Here is a 12,209-nt window from a genome sequence, read left to right on the forward strand (position 1 = left end):
TCACGGTATTTAAGCACCTGCCTCCCATGTTGAGCACAAACACCTTTACCAAGCTGCCTTGCTACATCATGGTCCCTTAACTCAGAACAAGGCAGTGAAGACATCGAGAGGTCTATAAGTAATAGGCAATGGGCCAAGAGCAATCTTGGTGTAAGAGGGTACAGCACCGTAGCTGTAGGCTGGACTTAGAGCAGTGATTGAATATGTCCACCTCTTCTATTAAGTATGTACATGCGATGTACATAGGACCTGTGTTAATTCAACCTTAATTCTATATGGGATGCAGACGGTATGAATTATTAACAACTATCATTTGGTGTCTGCATCCCCGTTGTAGGAGCGGGCTGTGTGTTGTCAGGGGCCGATGTGTAAACGATAAGAAGATCCAGGAAACGTCAGGCTGTTAAGTTTGTTTAAAACTTTCCATGCCCTTTTCCTGACTGCTGTCCGCATCCTCAAGGCAGCTTCTGAGAAGCCCTGTGGCACCCAGACACCCAGGACTGGGACAGTTGGACCTTCAAGCAAATATTATTGTTGTTATTATTACTGTTTTGCCTCCCTAATTAATCAGTTGGGCACTTGCCAGCTCTTTATATCTATATTACAAGGGTTGTTTCCATTGGGTTTAGGCAGACAGTCTTACTTTAAGATCCCTATTGATCAGCTGCCATTCTCACGTGGTTAAAGCACTCCTCTAGGGGAACTCTCTCGTGTTTTAAGTGCACACAGTTACTCTCATGACTGGCTTGTAAACAGGTTTTAATGGGGCTATTAGTGTAAAAGGACAGGAAACTTTCAAAAACAGCCTTTTAAATATTCATGAAGATGTTTAATCTGGTGCTTAATCACCACTGTTTGCATATCGCTAAAGGAGGAGGGGGGACAGCAGTGCTTCACTATTAGCTATCAACAGGGCATTAATAAACGCTCCTAGACCCATGATTAATGCTGAAACGACAGCCAACTTTTAACAAAGCAAGCCCTGCTTTTTGCAGAAGAGCTCCCTGAAACGGGTGCCCCAGGGAGGACACTAGGTCTGCATCGGTGGGCTGCGTCCGTGGCTCCTGCTCTGTTGCCCTGTTGAGGGGTCCTGACTACGCAGCGAGATCTGGGGGGACACCTGGGCCCGTCTGGCCACGCACAGATGTTGGGGTGGCCATCACCACCTCAGTGAGGGGTCCAGGTGCCCGGTGGGACCCTGGGAGGAGAAGGCAGTAGCTGGCGGGATGTGCCAGATCCCATGGCAGTCACCCACCAGGACCAGGTGGACCTCCCCGAGGAGAGCCAGTTTCTCCCCACTCATAATAACGGGTTCATTCTCCCATTTTTCTTTCCAGTGAAAGCCCAGACCTTCAGCTGGTGTACATCAGCTGAACTGGTGTGAGAGCACCAAAGACCCTAGATTTAGTTGATTTCAGATGGCTCTTGTCCCACATTCCCACTGGTTTTGACCCTTTCTGGCCATTCTTGGCAGCACTTGTGGTTATATGATGTCCCCTCTCTGCTCTGACTTGCCACCCGAGCCTTAGGACTTGGGTGAAGGAGGAGTGAGCAAAATAGGAAAGTTCAGCTCAGCTTCCGTGTTGCTTTGGAGGCAGATTTTAGCTGCTTCTTTGGTAATTTTTCAAACACATGCTTTATTTTAGCTTAAAAGATAAAGGCAGAAAAGATAGCATTTCCCAATGGGAAAGACTTCATGCAATTTTTAAAATGTACATTATTTAATCCAATAGGCATTAAGATGCTTTGAGCTGTTAACACCTGTTGTGGAAATCCATAATATACAGGCTTGAAAAACCAACAACCCTGAGAGACCCATAAAGGTTCCTTCAGAGCTGTCATCGCCTCTTGTGTCAATGAGTACTTAAGGACCCTGAAATCTGCGGCTGATTCACTTACTGAGCACGTGCTTTCTCTTTAGCTCCAAGAAAATTCCTTAGGACAATTTCATTAAAAAACAAAAATACTGTATATGAAATATGAGTGAACTGCATTTCTTACAGAAATCTCTCATATATTCTTTATACATTTTCCCACCCAGACACCTGAATGCCCCAGCTTACAGTCTGTGTTACTGCCTTGTAAAACCACATGTAAAACCTCAGCTGATGCCTTATTTCCTCTCTGACACCCTGTGTGCACAAACAGCATTGGACAGCGTTTGTCAGACTCGGGCAGCCTGCCCTCGGTTTGGGAGGTCACCTTGGTCTTCTCCAAAAGTAGACCCCAAAATGAGATTCCATACAGGTAATGTATGGGGAAAGCAAAATTTGCAAAGGAAAGTGTGGAAGAACCTCCCCTCATTTGTCTTACTTCATCAAGACCCGCACCTACTTTCTGTGCAGTCAATAGGAACAAGTTATGGTGTGACATCTGGGCTGGGCTGAAGTCAAGGGAAGTTCTGCTGATGGGGTCAGCAGCAAAACCTCAGCAGCAAAGCAGCAGTTTTGCTAATGATAGGATGTGACCATCTAAAAACTAGACAGCTGCCTTCAGCAAGGGGCTTCGTTGAGGGTCTGCAGCATTTGGACCTCACCAGGTTGTGCTCCCTGGCCTCTCAGCTACCCCTTGGAGCAGTGTGGCTCTGCAGTTGACCCTCGTCAGCCCTGCATGGATGTCTGCCCCATCCGGAGCGTCTCCGCTAGCACGAGGTGCCCCTTTTCGGCAGCTGAATTGAGCCCCATGTGTCTACACGTGGACCCAAAGCCCCCCCAGGCTCTGACCTCTGCACGGCCAAAGCTAGAGGAGATGCCTTCCACCTTGCTGCAGAGCAAAACCAATCCTACAGCTGCACATTGGAAAGCAGGGAGAGTTTTATCACAGGGATAATTAGAAACTTTCCTACCTGCCTTTATTAACTAAATAATTTTATAATTAGTTTGCTGCGCTCAAGACATCTGAGCAGCAGACAGGGAGGTCTCAGAGGAACACAGAAAATAACAAGATTGTTTATTCATGGATCCTAGTAACTTTTTTCACAGCTACTGTCTCCCTTGGCGAATTCCCTGGGGACAAGCGAGAATTGCAGCGATGTTTGAAATCTTACTTAACGGTTTGCTGGGGAGCATGGTAGGGAGGAGGGCACGAAATGCTGGCCAGAGGAAAGGCAGAGGCAAAACTGGTACTGATATTAGGAAAGCCGTGGTCGGACTGGGAGATTTTGGTGGTAGTCGATGCCTGTCGCACAATCTGAGGACGCTGTACTCCAGTTAAAGTTTCCACCTCTGTTGAAATGGATGTTCTATATCAGGCCATAAATTATATGGTTTTAAATATTTTTCTTGATTTATAGACAACTATGTCTCAGTAATGCACAGATTAAGTACCACTTAGCTTTTGCTTAAGTTTTACAAATTTGCACTTAGGTGGTTATGCCTTTCTTCAAAAGATCTCGTAACATTTACAACATCAGGGATTGAGTCTGGCACAATTAGACAGGACCCTTCCCCCCAGACTTGCCTTTAGCTAAAGCTGGTTGAAATTATTCAGACAAAGCATTTGAGGCTGAAGATGTAGCTTTTATTATTTGTTTTGTAAAACAAATTTTATCTTTTAATCAAAATTACCTCAGTTGAGAAAGGTATTATCATTTTTCTTCTAATGGAAACACTGCCTCTTTCTCCCTGGTTTTTGTAAATTTTGAATTTCAATAAATTACTTTGAGAAAGATTTCAATAACTTGCTGGAACAAGTGCTCGGAGAGCTACACTTATTTCAAAACCTGTGAAATTAGAAAAAAAGGAAATTTTGATTTTTTAAACAAAAATTACTGTTCTTCCCCCAAGAAATGCTGTATATAATGACACACATTTTCCAAGTGAGGTTAGGGATGCACAAAACTGTCTTGCTGAGCCAGAATGGTGCTTCTTTTTACTCACTTTTGAGATTCACCACAAAACTACAGTCTATATTGGAATAAGGAAAAGAGAAGAATTCTCAAAGCTATTTTTTTCATGTGAAATCAATCTCCCAAGATTTTTCTCTCAGTTATGTGCTTTACACCAGTATCATTCCACTGACTTCTGTAGTCATTCCTGACTGATAACCATGGGGTGGAGAACAGGTACACCGTTGGTTGATCAACCTTGTTTTCTCCATCCCGTGTGCTTTGGGGTAAATCCATGGCTTGCTGCCCAAACTCTTCCCGGTATTAATGAGGTCAGCAGTTCATCACGTAGGATTCACAAGCAAGCGACAGTTCTGAGTATTTTGGTGGTGGTGGGGGACAGAATAATCCAAGTGAAAGGACATCCTCAGGGCCTGCCCTTGCACTCACAGTGGCCAAGGGCATAATTGAATGGAAAGGACCCAAAGGATAGAGTTGTTCTGGAAAGATCCCTAAATAGATTTTTATCTTTAACCCTCACACGCAAGCCTGCAAGACCCTGTTCTTTCTGCAGGAGCTGTGTATTAACGTTCCAGCTGAGGAACGTGCATTAACAACTCTTAGGCTCTTGTATCGAGCATTATGTCTCATCTTTGAAGTCAGATTAATGGAGATTAGTGGTACCACTTAAGAGTTTAAACATCGTACTGACCCAAATTGGTTGTGCAGGCCCAACGTATAATGTTGCACATGCGGGGCTCTTAACGTCCAGAAAGTGATTTCACTAATTGTTTGAGAGAAGAAAGCTTGTGTTACTTTCTGCTTTAATCCTGAGGTATTCCCCCGCCATGCTTTTCACATCCACTGTCAAACGCATCTGATTATCCAGCTACATAAGTATCCATTTAATAATCAAAGATCGTTTTGTTTTATGTCCACTTGGACTGTCTGCTCGCCTTCCACTAGGAAAAGGCGGAGTGATTTCATTCATGCCTCTTATCTGTCAGATGCCTGCTCCAGTTCCCACTAGAAGTGACACTGGACTCGAGGAAAATACAAATAAATGCACAGCCAAAGCAGCTCAGGAACTGCTGTGCTATATTAAAACAAATGGTTTTAATTATTTTAAAAGAGATGTCTTGGCACAAGCCGTGCAGAAACTAAAAGCAAAGGAAGCAAAAATATTCTTGTTTAAGACTACAGAAATGGAATTGATCCTAATAATTCAAGTTTATTTTTGTGAGATAATTAAGGAAAACCTCTTGCATTTCTCTGGCTGTGTGACCAAAACCAATTTGGAAATGCACTGAACTTTTCAAGAAATCATTCACTTAGTTGGATTTGGTCCTGATGCAATAAAACAGTATAAAGAGTAAAAGAAAAGCACTCTCCTGGAGTTGCATTTAGCCATTCCCATGGGACTGTCTACTGCTGTCAGCTGGTTTCGGATAGAGCACTAGGAACAAACTCTTTTCATTTCCTTGCTCTTGGTACCAGCAGCCCTTGGCTGGCTTGTAGTCTTTGTTCCTCCTCAATGTTCCTGCTCTACACTGCAGAAACATCTGGGACCATGATCCAATTTTTGCCCACACTGTAATGCAGCAGTTGTCCTAATGTATGTGACCGACTTCCCCACACAGTCAATGGAAGGACATACATATCTTCACAGGAGGTTGACCACTTGAGTTAGGTAGATGGGTTCTCCCTTCATTGGCTTTCAAAAGCACTTGCCCCTCACTGCTGAGCAGAAGAGGAATTTATATTCTTATTTTAAGAGGAAGCCTCCTTCCTGAACAACCAAGGTGGAGACATCTGAATTGGGCAGACTGAATCACCAAAACCACATGTCTCCTGGCTCTGCTGCAGAGCAGCAGGCATCGAGGTACCATGGTTTACTGTCTCCTCCCTGTGACCGGCCAGATGTGTGCTCTATGTGAAATTAAACTAACCCAAGTCCAGGAGACAAATTCCCACCTCTCTCAAGAACTGCTCAGGCAGCCAAGTCTCTCCTCAGCCATGTCCATCTCTCCTGCAACATGTCAGAGAGACTTTGCTTCCGACGCGGTCTCGGTAAGGAGGACGCTACCTCTTAACCATCACCACTTCCTGCGACACCTGACTTTCTCCCCTGAGGTTTCTCATCGAAGCACTGACCCATCCTGACCCTGCTTAGTTGCTGAGATCTGACAAGATCACAGCCTGAGGTGGTACGGCTGAATTTACATGTGCTTAACAAATTGCCTGTTCACTCAATTACATTTTATTTAATCATCTGTAATCATATAAATTATGCCTGATGGTAGTAAATGTTCATGTCAGTTCCTAATTACAGATTGATTAATTGACTGTGGTGATTTGTATTACTTATATAAGAATATATGAAGATGATGATAAATTATGATTAGTATGCAACCTTTCATATGAAACATAGCCAGAACTAGGGGAAACTTTGCTTTTTTTGACACTGATGTTCAGTGTATCAAAGACATCTTGCATTATTCCGTGCCCCAACCAGGGACACTTTCACTAAAAAAAAAAGGGTGGGAAAATAGTGCATGTTGCTTTGTGACTCAGAAGAAACTTTGAGCAAATAAAAGACTCTTGAGAGACTTCCAGCCATCAAGAATTTGCCTGTGGCTTTCTACTCACTTCAGTATTGATTTGGACTGCTCACCAACTGCAGTTTCAGTGTCAAAGTTGAGAAAGTGGGAAAAATATTGTGTTGATTCGATTTTGATGGGAAAACCTTCTGGTTTCTAGTAGCTGCTTGTGGTATGGTTCATTCTGGTCACGCTGATGTCCTTGCAATTGCTTCAGGTTAGGAGGGCTGCTGGTGCAAGCCACATTTGCCTGTGTGAAGGAATATCCTTCTTTCCTGAAGAACTTCTACTTACCCAGAGAAATGCTGGTCAAATGAATTTGGTAGCAGCTCTAGTCTTTGGGGATCTCCTGCATGGTCTTAACCCTTCCAAGTTCATTTATTAAATGGAAAGAATGCATGATCTGCTAACGCACTCAAGTATTTTTTCAGTCATTCCCAGACCATGGCAGAAGTTTTTCTAACTTGTGCTTCAGTGCTGTCACTCTGCTCCTGTTAATCCAGTTCACAAGGTCACTCAGTTCTTCCTGCACAGCAGGCCAGTCCTCCCGAAACCGAAGTGTTCTGCATTTTCAGCAAACACCATTAGAATATGTCTACTTTTTGTCCCAAGGTCACTTGCAAACATTTTAAATATGACCACACAAAAATTGATCCTTGAGGAACTCCATTAATATACTGTTCCCAGTTCAGCACTTCTTCTGTTACTAGAGACTCTTATTTTCCCCACAGGTAAACACCTTACAGTTTTTCTTCTAATCCCCAGTTTCTCCAACTTTACTAATCCAGCTAATCCCTCTCTGAAACCCAGATAAGTGAGACCTATTTCATTTCCTTTTCTAAGCATCAGGCCTCTTATCAAAGGAATATGCTAAACACAAGTGACACAGTCTATCTTTGGAAAACCCAAGTTATATTTAAGATCTTAGCACTACTTCTGTAGCCATTCTTTCCTCCAAATTTGCTTCCAATTTTGTCACTTTACTGAGGCCAAAGCACTTTTTAAGCTGTAAAATTTAAGCTCTGGAGCTACTCTTCCACTGTCTTATATACCACCCTGATAAGATGGATATATTGGAAACCTCATCATGCCTTTCTGGGGGGACACTGGGATGGAGGTCTGCCAGCTCCTACACCTAGACTTCATTAATTTCTTCATGACTTTTTACACCTTAAAGGTGTCGATTTCCATTTTTCTGCCTTCTTCCTCATTATCCAGCCTGCCTGTGCTGTTGCACTCAGCAGCGAGCCCCTCGCTGAACCAAGGTACACAGTTAGATGTTGAGAAGCAAGATCAGCTTTCATCTAATAGTCAGCTGATGAGTAGCTTGTCTTTTAATCACTCCCTAGCTTGAAACATCCCTCCCCTCCCCTATCTCCTCCAGGAACCTGTGGACACTGACGTACAGTGGTCTTTCCCGATATTTTGCTGAAGTGGGTGTCCATGCTTAAGTATGCAGAGTGGGAAAGGACCAGTGCTCCAGAGCATGTTTTGGCCATTGCCCATCTTATGTTCAAGCTGCCCTTCTCTGAGTTGTTACCGTGAGGATTTGGGAGCAAAATCCAGACAAATCCCTTTCCACAGTCCAAGGCTCTAGCCTAAGCGTGAAGGGTAAGAGGCTGAACCCCAAATTCCCGAGAGCCAAATAACTTACATAGTTTCTTGTTTTCCTTATACTTGACGAATCTGGCAATTTTATTTAACATTGATAGGCATGATCAAGAAGGCAACCTGAGTCTTATACTACAATTTTGTCCTCTGAAATGAACTCGTTATTGGTTCAGATGGAGGAGGTAACAGAAATGGGTTAGCTGGAGGGTAAACATTTAAGGCAGATCTGTTTGTCTTCCTCTATCTGTCTGTCCGCTGCTAGCATCAAACCATCCTGTGTGGGTGAGCAAGAGCATTGCTTTTACCTGGGATGTGTCATGGCACCCGCAGGTTGAGCTGAAGGAGAGGACCTCCCTGCAAGGACAGGTGGAGGGGTCACTCTTTGCTCTGAAATGCTGGTACTCTGTTCGGGAAGAAATTCTGGGAGGAAAATCTTGTAATTTTGCTGCAACTCAAACATACATCTTTTTCATGCTTTATGATGTTTCTGTGAAGTACCCGTGACCTTCACGACACTGGTTGGCTTTGTCTCAGATGCCTTTGCAACCCTCTCTGGGGAAAGTGTCTTGGTGGGTGCGTGCATCTTCCTGGGACCTTCCACAAAATGCAGAAAACCTGCATTTACTTCCTCGTTCAGCTACCTACACATGTGCGACCTTGGAGGAATGCTCACCTCTCCGTGCTTTGCCTTCCTGACCAGTAACATTGGGACAAAGCCTATCACGCTGTGTTGTCTATTTAGCTAATGTTCATAAAGAGCCCAGGGACCTGGGCACCGAACATGCAATAGAAACATCTAACGTTGTTGCTGCTAACGTGATCACTTACATCCCTGTGTGTTTAAATAAATCTCGAAGGGGAAAAGCCTTTGGGAGGGCCAGGGAACACAGAAATGCTGGAAATGTCCCATCCGTTTATGGTGATCTGAATTTCTAAGCTGCAGTGTGAGTGGAGTTGTGGTTTATTTTCACTTAGGTCTCTAGGCCTACAGCTTTATTTTCAGGCTTGACTGGGTGCCTTTGGGGACTGAGAGCAGCTTTTTGCTCTGTGTTTCTACCCTGGTGACCACCCCAGAACACGGCTCCCCAGCTGGATGTCCCAGGTGCTGCCCAAGGAGGAAAGGATGCCCTAGGGCGGTGGAGAAGACTCTTCCATTCACCGCCCATCTGTCCAGTCGTTCACCTTTCTAGCTATCTAGCTACTCACATGGGACAAAGTGAACCAAAATAAGAAAATCCCTGAATTGCCCTCTGGCTTTGAGTCTCTTCTGTTCAGGACTTGGCAACAGACTTGCCACAATTAGCTCCTTTTGCAGCTTTACCAGGATGAGACCCTCCTTTTTTTGGTGACACTCTAAGACCTTCCAAGAACAGAGCAGAAAATTCTGCCTGGCAGCTCAATAGCCATTTCCATAACCAGCGGTTTAAATCACTGTAATTGTTTTTACAAAACTAATCTACGCGGGCAAACAAGTATCTGAACTATGCCGGTGCTTTTTAAAAATGCAGTAGACATGGAGCTGATGCGTTAGTATCAGTTAATTCTCATAAAAGGTCATTAATGGTGCGTACAGTGAACGGGAGACCTATACGGGCTGGATGAGAGGGAGACGGGATCCGCATGACTGATGGGCAATGCTCAGGGGTCAGTGCATTACAAAATGATTCTCTTTAATTATTTACGGCCCTCCATCTATTGTACGGCAGGCTCAGGCCTGTGCAAGGAGTTTCTACCTCTCTCATGCTACTCGGCAGGCTTTTTTTTTTTTTCTTCCCCAGAAATGGCATTAATTTAAATGAGAACCATCTTATGCAATCCTTTCCTATTCCGTGGGATCGACAAAAGTCCGGAGGTGAGGGTGGTGGTGCCGTCGCCGTCGTTCTTTGGCAGGGGAGCCCCGTGCTCCCTTGCATCGTAACCATTATGTGCAAATCCTGCAAGTCCATCCTGGACGAGCCCTGTGAGTCGAGATCCCATGGCGCCGTGTAAAAACGGGGCTGGGAAGCAGGATTAAGGCTGCCGATTTCATAATCAATGATATACCCTTGTCATCATCATCATCAGCAACTAAGAAGTTCAGACGTTTCTCTCTCTTTCTCCCCCACCTCCAAACCTTTAGCAAAAAATCCAAGTTGATTTGGTTTTTTTTTGCTGGTAGCAACATAACATCAGCTATGCCGTATATCAGCCATGATATATGGTCGTACAAGCTGACTGTCAACAACTTACGGCTCTTTTGTCTGGGTTTGCCTACTTGGCTGTTTAATTACGTGAAGGGCTGGTTGTCTGCGCGACGTTCATGCGAGCGCCTGCCGGAATTCATGGGCGATGCTACGTTTGCATCAGCCATCAAACCGATATTCAAACACATTAGCACGACCACAGTGCAAAACACATGGTAGGTGGAGCTGCTAGTGCAGTGCTTTGGTTCATCTGCAACATGAGCTACATTAGCCAGAAGAATATTCCTTAGAATAAAACGTTTCTCTTCATGGTTGCAGCACTTTCCTGCTCAGCAGTATCATCTTTCTTTCTTTTTTTTTTTTTTAGCAGCAATGGAATTTAAATTATTGACGATAACAATTTTATTTTTGATGCGAATAGCAATTAATAGAGAGGACATTAGAGAGAAGAGTGCTGAGACTTTATGAGCATAGATTAATGTAAGGCTACAGAGTAAAATGAATATAATATCCACAGAGGTCATTATAGCTATAGAAGTACTGTCCCAAAGTTTCCCTTTCTCTCTAGGGGATGGAAACTCTTTAACAAATCTAAATGAAATGCAAAGGGATATGTCTCAAATTCTGTTATCATGACTTTCTAAAACTGAACCCAAAAATCTAGGTACCCTCTTTGCTACTAATGTTTAGAAACTGTTTCCACATCACTTTATCTCCTGGAAAATGAAAACTTAGAAATGGAAAGTGGCAGAAATTTGAAGGAAAAAATCTTCTGCTTGTGATACAGAAGTCACAGTTGCTGTTGTTAACAAATCATGCAGCCATAGCTACAACCCCTAACTGGAATCAATGTCCCTTACTACCTAAAATAATAAAAAGAGTCCAGGCCACAAGACATATTCAACATTTCTACTTTTTTAATCTATACATAGTGCTTATGAAATTATAACAGCTGAACTGACATCTTATCTGCCAAAAAAATGCATAAAGAATTGCCTTAAGTTTACCCAAATTGTCTCGTCTCCATTTTTTCCACTTTTGAACCAAAGTAAAACGTCTCCATTTTGGTTTTAGGTCTTGAAATGCTTTTCTAATATGAAAGGCAGGAAATTAAAAAAAAAATTGAAGATAATTAATTCCACCCAAAAAATTGGAAAATGCAGTTTTTTTCTCCTGAATTGTTGGTCTAATTCTTTCTTACGTCTGACGCAGTCACTTGAGTTCAACAACAGGACTGGTTGCCTCCCAGTGGCGTTATTTCGGATCAGACCTTAAAGGAAATCTTTTCTTCTCCAACTGGATCCGAATCTGTCCCATCTCACGTCTCATTTCAGAGCTCCCCCAGTTCCCACGAGCTGTAACAACCTGAAGCTCTCAATCTGACAAACGGCGCTTGCCTTTTATTGACCACCCCACCGGTGATGGTGACACTGAGTGACCTTCTGGCAAGGGCTACAGGTGACCCACTGCTTTGGGACATCCCTGTATCACCCACGCTCTGGCTCATTTAGAAACGTGATTCCTGTTAGCTGGGGATAGGATTTAGGCCTTTATATCACTTAATCCTGTAAGGATTTAGGAGCATCTCTGTTGAACATTACAAAACTCAAGTGATTTTCACTTTCCAAAGCCACAAAGGTGTCACATGGACTTGCCTAGGGGCAAACAAGCATAGGCTCTGAACAGTCTCACTCATCTTTGGGTATGGGACTTGGTTTAGGCCTTGCAATGCTAAACAAAGTGATGCCAAATACCTTAGACTGTCAGAAAAATCCCACCTCGCATTCTTGTCTACGTAGCTGCAAATGATCGTTTCCCATTTTAATCTCTGTCCTGAGGATGAGCAGGCATAAGGCATATAATTTCAATTAATCTGAGATCTGCCAGTATATGAAGCCATAAAAGAGCTTATTATTATTTATTTCTCCAGGCGTTTTACTCATATACCATTAGTGCTATATAGCAAAACGTACCTCCTATGTCAATGGT

This window comes from Dromaius novaehollandiae, chromosome Z (genome assembly GCF_036370855.1).
Source record: "Dromaius novaehollandiae isolate bDroNov1 chromosome Z, bDroNov1.hap1, whole genome shotgun sequence".
NCBI lineage: Eukaryota > Metazoa > Chordata > Aves > Casuariiformes > Dromaiidae > Dromaius > Dromaius novaehollandiae.